The 10,706-nt window shown below is 33.2% G+C and overlaps 1 long non-coding RNA gene and 1 pseudogene across 1 annotated transcript; one reads left to right on the top strand and one right to left on the bottom strand.

Moving 5' to 3' along the window:
* Nucleotides 1-3,875: 3,875 nt before the first annotated feature.
* Nucleotides 3,876-4,710, top strand: LOC109132426 (uncharacterized protein At2g29880 pseudogene; annotated as a pseudogene).
* A 1,295-nt stretch (nt 4,711-6,005) lies between these two features.
* On the bottom strand, nt 6,006-6,615 carry LOC147945261 (uncharacterized). The gene is made up of 2 exons (XR_015596103.1): nt 6,442-6,615; nt 6,006-6,356 (listed from the first exon to the last, which is right to left on the bottom strand). It is a non-coding gene; the product is annotated as an uncharacterized LOC147945261 (long non-coding RNA).
* Nucleotides 6,616-10,706: the final 4,091 nt, after the last annotated feature.

Here is a 10,706-nt window from a genome sequence, read left to right as displayed (position 1 = left end):
ATTTTGTGCTATAAAAATTGTTTTGTCATATTTATTAGTGTTTTATGATTTCATTTTTCGTTTCTTTAGTTACATTCATTTGTTTCTGATAGTATATATTTTTGCATGGTATTATAACTGATTTCTATAATTTTTATCTCTACACACATGTAACAAACAACTAACTTGTACAGTTACAACTTAAAAACATGAAAAGAGATTTTTTCTTATACAAATGTTGTGGCTATTCTTTTACTCTCAGTTTTTTTTTTAAATGAAGATTCACCTTCTTTTGGTTGCAATTTTTTATTTCTCTTTCATGCACCATTCTTTAAAAATAGGTGCTTGGACAGGAAAAGTAATTCAAATTTTTTACCATCATCATCCAAAAAAATCAATAAGTTCATTTTCATTCTCGGCTTCCTCTTAATCTTCATCAAAAAATGCATATGTAGAAGAAGAAATATTATTTCAATGTAGAGAAAATTATGCAGCAATATTTCTATGTTCTATCGATAGTTAAAACAGAAGTAAACAATTATGTCATTAATTAAAATTTAAAATAATATTAATTAATATTATTCATTAAAACTGAAAAAGAATGGCACATGTCAAAATTTTGGGAATAATTTGGGAGCTTTTAAAAGCTTAAAAATATAATAAAATATATAAAAATAAAAATAGTAGGTTATAAAGATAACTAAAGATAAGAACTCAAAATTTTATTCGTTTCTTATAAAATATGATAAAACTAAAATAGAAATCAAAATTTACCGCTATGCCCTATTTGAATTACTTGAACCTTTTATAAACATAATAATATGAATATCTACAAACTAATACCAACATTTGCTTCCATATCTTCAAAAGTGATATAAATAAAATATTTGAAACACAATTAGTTATCTAGAAAAATGATGTTATATAGAAAAATGATGATATAAATAAAATATTTGAAACATAATATTTGAAGGTGACGGTCTTGGTGTGCAATGAGGACGTTGCGATCTGTTAGTGGGGGTGAATTGTGACACCCCGGTTTCAGGGACATGTGGAGAGGTTTAAAAGAATTGATATGGCCACCTATGTCACCAAAGTGCACTTATCTTTTCGGTCAAGGGTCCTGAGAGAACTCCACAGTTAAGCTTGCTTGAGCTGGAGTAGTCTCAGGATGGGTGATCTTCCGGGAAGTGACTGTCGGAACTGTGCGAGTGAGGACAAAACACACGGAAAGATCATGTGGTGATTTGTCGTGACGGTAACAAATCTTTAAAACCTCTCGGGCGTAGCAAACCGGCCGTCAGATAGAGATGGACTCATTGGCCTAGTGAGAGGACGTGAAGCCCATTAAGGAAGGTGGGCCCATGGATTGGGATTGGACATGGGGCCTACTAAGAGTTTGGCGTTTGGGGCGTTACAAGTGGTATCAGAGCCGAACCCACACGCGTGTGGAGTCAAGTGGTCTCAGGATAGGTGACTTTCCGGAAGTGACTGTCGTAACTGTGCGAGTGAGAACAAAACACAGGGAAAGATCATGTGGTGATTTGTAGGGACGGTAACAAGTCTTTAAAACCTCACAGGCGTAGCAAACGGGCCGTCAGATAGAGATGGACTCATGGGCCTAGTGAGAGGACGTGAGGCCCATTAAGGAAGGTGGGCCCATCGACTGGGATTGGATATGGGGCCTACTAAGAGGTTGGCGGTCGGGGAGTTACATAGAATTCTAATTGTTATGGGGAATTTGATATTTAATGGTGCTTAGTGAGGTGTTTTCTATTTATAGGAAATTTATTGATAACAAATGTGTAGGTCATGCAAAATTGAGTGTACGTCACAAAACTAATTTGAGTTAATGGTGTTTTTAATGCATTTAGTTATTTTTCAATGTAAAAAAATATTGGAGGTTAAAGGTCCCAAGAAATATGAAAAACAATTTGATAGTATAATTAGTGGGTTAAATGAGTTAATTATAAATTTAAGATGATTAAAGTTAGAAAGATTATAATACAAATACAAATTTCTAATGCATTGGTGAGAGACAAAACTCAACATAAGAAGATTTATTAGTTGCTGAAACGATCCGACCCGTTTTTATATATATAATAATAATCTAGTGATCAAATACTCACTAACCACCTAACCACATGTAAACTAAACAGTGGAATGACCAAACATTAAACAAATGAATTAACCAAAAATCAAATAACCATTATTAATTCCATAACAATTAAACCAATAAATCAAATTAACATAAACCAATGAACCAACAATCCTAGAAAACATTCTAAAGACTCCATTCTAGCAACCTAACAGAATGTAGATCACAAACAACCGAGCCACTAGAACATCCTCCTCTTCATTGCCTTGATTCCACGATCACACTTTGTCTTTACCTGCACCACAAACACAAATTGAGATGCATGAGTATTATCATAAACACTCAGTGAGGCAATCCTCCCATCTACTGGGCTATACACACAAGCAATTGAGAATCTCCAACCATCAAAACAACAATCAACAAACAAACCAGGAAGCTGCATCGACCGACACCAAACCACTGCATCGACCAACGCTGACTGGGGTTGCATCGACCGATACCAAGCCTGCATCGACCAATGAAAGACTCGACTACATCGACCGACACCAACACTGCATCGACCGATGCTTGCTCGACATTTCTTGAAATTCCTAATTGCATCAATCGATACTTCCACATGGCATCGACCGATGCTCCTAGGTCTTATCGCGTTGTCCTTGCACTGCATCGACTGATGCACATCGATCGATGCACTATGTGCATCGACCGACACATATAGTACAGCGCACGATGCACATAGTGCATCGATCGACGCACATGCCGAGCATCGTCTTCCCTGAAGATCCTCGTCAGATCTTCATTCCTAAACAAAGCAAACTCGATCTAATGCCACAAATAAGCCACATAAAGTCCCATGTTTCTCAAAAACATTCTAACAAGTCAAAGAATTTACCACATAACACATAAACATGAAAATCAGAGAAATCTCAAGCTTAGATAAGCCATGGCCATGCACTTACCTTTGCCAAAGAAGATTTTGACTCTACAACCAAAGAATACACACTCTTAGCAAGCTCCTAACACGAACTCAACTACAGATCTCCACTCCACCGACAAGATCTCTCAGGAAAAGGCTCTAAAACTCAAAACTCTCTCAAGAACAGCTTATCTCTCTCATTTCTCTCTAAAAGCGGCCAAACTCCACGAACTTCTCCTTAAATGCCCGGCCTTAGGGTTTTCTCAAAAACAAAATGAGTGTTTAACTTAACTCGGCTCGTGAAAACTGACCTTGCATCGACCGATGCACCTCTCAAACGGGGAATTCGGTTTGTGGATGTTACAATTTCTAAAATGAGATTGCAAAACAATTTAATAATATTGTTGTGTAAAATATTTAGGGGGGTATTGGTTTGGGATTTTAAGAGAATTTTAATGACTTTAAATAAAATCATGGAAAGTATAAAGTATAAAATCTTGCTGAATTGTTTTTTCTAATCTTGTAAAATCTCTCATAAAATCTTGTAAAACTTTCTCAAAAAATATTACACAATATTTTTTTGATTCTGAAAAAGGAAAAAAATATCTGCAAGCTTATCTCATCTTCTATAAAATCATCTTTGCCAAAGTCATATATTGTTGGTTTTGGCTTTCTCAAAAAAAAAAAACATACTCGATCTCCAAGTTACAGGTACATCTAGACTTGCTCATCTTCTTTCTATGCATTAAACTATTCTATCTTTCGTTGAATAATTGGTAACATATTGCAATTACGAGTGTTGAAGATCATAGGTTAGAGATTTTTATTCTATAATAATTCTATTCTAAAGATGGGCTAAGATGGGCTCTTTTTTTCGAGACGATGACTAACGATAGTTACTACCTCTCTGTGTCACTCGTGTGTCACTCGTGTCCTAGGTTAGCTAAGCATGTATATCCTTTGTGTTCATGTATTATTATATATTCTTTATGTTATCTATATTATGTACGTTGGTTCATCTATTATTATATATTCTTTAGAGTGTTTGATTTTTCGTTTCTTTGACTAGTGAGATAATCTAGTGATTATCTATATTTTCTTATAATTGTTTATACATATATGCTTAGCTAATGGGAGATTCCCAAAAGAGTAAGGAAAAGGGTGCATATAGTCAATGGGGACCAGAAGAGACAAAAGTGCTAGTAGAGTTACTTGTTGATGGAGTTCACCGAAACTGGCGTGATAATAGCGGTAACTTTAGCAAGCTCATTGTGGAGCAAAAATTTTTACCAGTTCTTAATGAAAGACTTGGATGCCAAAAAAATCACAATCAGTACCTAAGTAGATGGAAATACTTGAGAGGCCTGTACAACAATTATTTAGACCTTCAACGCTTCAATTCTGGATGTGGATGGGATCCTGAAATGAAAAGGTTCACCGCTCCGGATGAAGTGTGGAAAGAGTACTTCAAGGTATGTATTTGATTATATATGGTTAAGCATACACCATTATTTTTTAACCTACATATCATGAGTGATTTATATATATTTATTTTTATCTACAGAAACATCCTAAACATAAACATCTACGATATGAGTCAAACAAAAGATTTGAGGATCTTCAACTCATATTTGGATGTGGCTTAGCTACCGGTGGTTCCGCTATTGGAATTAAATATATGTTATTTATGTAGGTAATTCACATTCAAGTGTATTAATTGGTTGGTCAACCATGAACATGGTGGAGAAAACATGACCCAAGTAGTTTGACTTAATTTTGTTTTGAATGCATATAATTGAGTTTTAATATTGATTTGAATTTCCCCCATATATGTTTTACTTTCATCCTTGCATTTATAGATGATTTATTCGAGTCTTATGAGGATTTACTTATGCTAAATGAATAGCTGATTTCCTCACTCTTCACCATAAGACTGTAAGTTCATATTGGCTTGCCTTTTCCCGTATTTAGCTCCCAAGGGGCTCAAAGATTTCTATTTTATAAGTGTAATTGCCAATTGACGGATCGTCAGTTATTTTCCATGATTTTTCCATGATTGTTGTTGTGGCTAGAGATGATCATATGAGTCAAATGAAGTGTTTTTAAAGCCTATTTAAAAGTCTGTACGAATAAAATGAATGGTTTTAATTTAGGGACATTTGTTACTTTCTGGTTGAAAATATTTGGAGGAACCCTTGTTTGTTATATAAGATACTATTGTAAATTCTTTTTTGACATCTAAATTGTTTTGTTATATCATATAATATGCTGAATCTGACTATATTGTTATTTTTTTATCATACGTAATCAAAATTTGTTTATGTATATCAATTTTTTTTTTGTCAATATGTATGTTTATGTTGTTTTGTAGACTTTCTCGATCAAGATGATTTTGATAAACATTTGTTACATATTTGGTCTATTAACAGGCCTCTTTTGGACTTCCGAAATAATATTTTAGGGAATTTATCCAAACATATCTCAAACCATTGTATCATAGCAATATAATATAATCATACATACATACATAATTTGTTCTTATATAATCTTATCATACGTAATTTGTAAAAGCTCTTATTCAAGAAATATCTATGGCTCGTCAGCCATTTCTTCATGATTACGGTCTGTTGTAGCCAGTGTCGGCTTGAGAGTATTTTATGCTTAAAGCAAATATGAAATTAATGGCCAAATTTTTTTTTCATATGACAAAATGATATAAACTTCATTTTATTCATAAAAGCTCAATAAAAAAATGTCAAAAAAACATCAGAAGACTTGTAAATGTATGAGTAAAGAAAAAAAAATTGATAGAGATTGAAGAAGATGGAAGAAAACTAGTGATTTTTTGTTTTTTACCAAATGATTTTTTGTTCAACTATAACTAAACCGTTTGGGTTTTACTTTTTACTGGTTGTTTTCGATCAGTTACTCTTTACACAAGAAATCAAAGTTGTAATATTTGATGAATTTGAGTAATGAAATAGCCGTAAAAAGAAGAAAAAAAACTACATCAATAAAGAATTGGTGAGATTTATTCATTATCCAAACACATAGACTTTTCGTCAATACACATAGACTTATCGCTTATACTTTGTTATATGTCTTATTCAAAGAAATACAAATTCTCGTCAGCGCATCCACATTAGTCTAGATACTCTAATGGTATCTCACAAATATATAATATCAGTAGTTCCAATATATTATAATTAAGTTAAAGAGTTAAATTTTAATCAATAACAAATTTGAACCAATCATAAGTTTATAAATATCATCAAACTATCAAAGTATCTCATGTTTTACTCACTTCGGACTCTCCTACACCTCACCATTGGGGTTGGCCGGCTTCTTCTTACTTATTGGAACCTAATTATTAAAGAAAAATATAAGTTTATTTACACTTAAAACATCATCAATTAGGTATTACAACTTTGTTATAAGATTTACGTACATTTTTTATAGAGGAAGCATATGCCCAAAACAATACCCCAAAAAATGATGAATAGCCCCACAATCACCTCCGTATCCATTTTCCGTTATTTGTTCTTGTTCTCACTAACAATTCTATTATATATGTATTTTGTGTGGGTTATGATGATCTTATTATAATCCAAATGTTAGAAGTAATCATAGCAACATATAAAAGTGGTATTTTACAATCAAATTTGATCTTAACATGCACTCAAATGCCCAATTTTGATATTAATCAGATCATGACATGTGTGATATCTAATATTAAATAGATTGTGATATATGTATGTCATAAACTAATTTAGTCACAACATATATTTAAGTATATCTAATATTAAATAGATTGTAACATTTTTCAAAGAGTTTCCTCAAAACTTATAATGATTACAAAAAACAAACTTATATATACTAAGAAAATTTAATATATATATATATGAATCTAACTGAAATAAATAATAAAATATACCCAAATCAGTAATTTAATGGTGAAAACTGAAAACATATGTAATGTATTGTAAAATGATATCATTGTAGCATTAATTAATACATATATCTTTTTTTCTCTACATATTTTTATCATCTTGTACAGAAATAGAATGGGGAATTGCATTGTATAACCCAAAAAAAACTTTTTAATTCAAGATTAACCCTTTATTATAAAAATGTGATATAGTGTTTATTTCATATAATAATTACAAGATTAACCCTTTATTATGATCCTCTACCATCCCTCTCTACCACCACCGCCGGCCACCAACTCCAGCCATCACTTCCGGCTACCTGCGGCAGCCACCACCTCCAACCACCTTCCTTCACCACCCCCGGTCACCATTTCCAGCACCTCCCACCATCACCTCCGACCACTATCTTCGGCGGCCACCAACTCTGGCCATAACTTTCCAGCCACCTCCGGCGGCCACCACCTCCGGCGGCCACCACCTCCGGCCACCTTCCTCTACCAAACCATCAACAACAGTTGGTAAGTTTTACTACCCCTTATGTTATTCACCAATTTTTTGAATTAATATGCTATATCCTTAAATACATTTTAATTTTGGCTACTACACTAATTCACCCAAATAGAATACTATTCAAGGAAATAATTTTTTTTTTGTCAAAACACGTATTTTATTTCTTAAAAGAGTTAAGGTACAAACAAGCATTGCTTAACGTACAAGATAAAAAAACATCCCCCAATACCAAAACAATAAGAATACAAAGTAAAATTAGGATTAATCAGCAATGGATTCTTGAGAGGTTTGAGCTAAATTCTAGAAGTAAATATTTTGATTACTTTTAATCCATCATAGATTCCAACTTATATACTATAAAGCAGCTGTTTGGGGAGGAACCATATCCCAAGACCTACCAAGGCTATACTCACCCCAAAGGCTACGGCAATAACTCTTTTTTTATCTATAAATAAATCTTGTCATGTATTCAATTGTTTCCAACATTTAATAGATTGTGAGGTTTTTTTCTTTTTTTTCTTTTTTTTTGAACCAACATTTGAGTTTATTCATGATACAACATATATATAGATATACAATATTAGGGTTTAGAATGTATATTAATGGGCCGATAATGGACATCTATACAACAATATAATCATTCATAACATTCCCCCTTGGATGACCATTATAAAAATGTAGTCCCAAATGCGCATATGAGATGCTGCCTCGTTAAAAATCTTACCAGGAAAACCCAGTAGGAAAAACCATGGTTAAGGGTAAAAAGAGTGCAGTGCGCTTTTACTCCTCCTTTTGAGTACATCACTTGAAATCTTCGAGATGACCGAACCAATATGATGAAGTAGCTTCTTGAAAGTAGTGATTGGAAACGCCTTGGTAAATGGTTCGCCAAATCTTCACTTGAACAAATTTGTAAGACATGCATATCACCGTACATCACCATTCTTCTGCAGGCTATTTGATGTAGCGGACAACATGGTCTTGATGGGCCTTATCCGGTGTTTGCTTTCCCATCAAGAAAGAGTCGATGTTTGGTTTGGATAGACTTGAGTTTTTATTTGGCTTTATCTCTTTTTCTTTAGGATCAAGTTTCGTGAGTCTTTACACAACTCTATAAAGAGAGCTTGTGATCACCTATGTATTCTACCATTGAATTGAATAAGAAAAACCCAAAAAAGAAGCAATTTAAATTGCCCAAAAGACCTTGCTTGCGTAAGACCTGAGAGGAGGACTCTCGCCCTGTTCCGCGTTCGTTGATCCCCTGTTCTCGCCATCCTTACTCTGTTTTCTTCCCAAGAAACAGAGCTCCACCATCGTTCACTCTGATCTCTCCGCTCCACCACTTACGCTCCACATCACTATTGGTCTCTTAAATGACTCATCTTGATCATTATCTTCATCTCTCACGATCTCATCAATGTATGTCAAAGACTTTGAAGATGATAGTCTTTCACCTTTGAGATCTTAATATTCCTCTTTAGGTGTTTATCTTTCACATGTTCTTTTGTTGTCTCGTTAAAAACCTTTTATAGAAAAACCCAATGGGATAAAAACCATAATAAGGGAAAAAGAGTACAACCACGCTTATGATCATATATCTCCTCTTGAAAGCATCATTTTCAGGTTATGTATTATGATCATATATATTAACTGTCTGAACTATTATAAACAACGCTTTCAAGTACAAACTCATATGATCATCATATATTCTACTAGGTCATTGAACTTCAAGTCATTTGAACCCCTTTCATATAGATGATTTATTTGAAATTTAAGCCCAAATATTCTTTTACATACAATCTTCCAAAAAATCATCTTATACATATGAGTTATTCATAATCTCTTTGTACAGCTTTCTCTTTCAACTCTTCTTCTTAGTATGGTACTACAAAACCATTTTTCTATGTAAGATGATGTAAGCATCCTGAGATAACATCTCTTTCATAAGATGTCAATCTGTAACCTCAAGAAATTTCATGAAATATCAGATCTTATACAATCACTTTCAGGAGTAATATTTCACCACTAATTATTTCTCCATATATTCCTTGGTATGTGAAATCTCTAATGGAGATTAGATAACGTTTTCATCATCAACATATTTGTACTTGTTCTTGTACCTTTCTTTTAACAAGAACCACTTGTAAGTACTGAAGAGACAAGAGACACATACAATTTTTTCTTTTAACGAGGTTCAGCAAATGCCTACATCCTCAACTTTCTTGAAAATATTTCATGAACACAATTACAATTAGTGTTAGTGTTCAATCTCGGATTTAAATAACCCTAAGATCTTCTCTTTTCTTGTTCCCGATTTATTTTCAACCCATTATGAGATCCATAAGATAAACTCTCACCATTTTCTCCCCAAAGTTGTCAAAAGTCTATGAAACTTTTTCTCGCTTTTACAACGTTCTCGAGAGCTATAAAATATTGCTTCTAGCAATATAATCACTTTAAGAGATATACTGAATCAAGTCTTTCTCTTATTGTCAAACACATAAGGGATCTAAACTAGTTGCTTCCACCAAAAGAGAGTACATCTCTTAAAAGGTTTTTTTTCTGAGAATCATTGTACTACTAAACGTACTTTATTTCTCATACAGATCCACTTATGTTTCACTAGTTTTATAGTTTCTAGTGTAGGGATTACTAGTCCACGTACTTTCTCTTTAAGAGAATTAATTACTTTTTTAGTTAAATCTTTCCATGATTAGCCAATCATTCTTTGTGTACAGTTTTCAATAAAACCTTTTCTATTATCCACAATTTATGATCCTCGATTTTATCCATAACATCATCAATTGAAATCTGCATGCAAACATATTTACGACGTTGATTTGCTTTTTGGTTCCTTTTAATTCGAGACATGACTCAATTTGTTGAGATTTCCTTTCATTATAATTCTCAGGTACCTGAATCTCTTTTTTTACTCATGTCTACATTTCTTCTAGAGATTTTCCATAACTCCTTTGCTTCCTCGGTGCCATATTAATTCATGATCCTTTTCTTTTCCGACGATGCTTATATTTGGAACCATAAGTCTATCATACTTCATGCGATCTTTAGACTTACTAGCAGTTGATCATATTCTTCTAGGACATTAATTGGAGCACAGCTGATATATGTAACTTTTTCACTCAAGGTCAGAAAATGGCTCTTGCATGCTTTTAGTATCTTTGCAAACTTTGCCAATAAATTATCTTTTTAATTTCTAACGCACATTTCTTAGTACGAGGATCAAGATAATTTCTTAGAATATTTTTTTTTACCA

Source organism: Camelina sativa, chromosome 4 (genome assembly GCF_030686135.1).
Source record: "Camelina sativa cultivar CO46 ecotype springtype chromosome 4, ASM3068613v1".
Classification (NCBI taxonomy): domain Eukaryota; kingdom Viridiplantae; phylum Streptophyta; class Magnoliopsida; order Brassicales; family Brassicaceae; genus Camelina; species Camelina sativa.
Note: the sequence above shows the minus strand (reverse complement) of the source record. Positions and strands in the feature narration are given on the sequence as shown.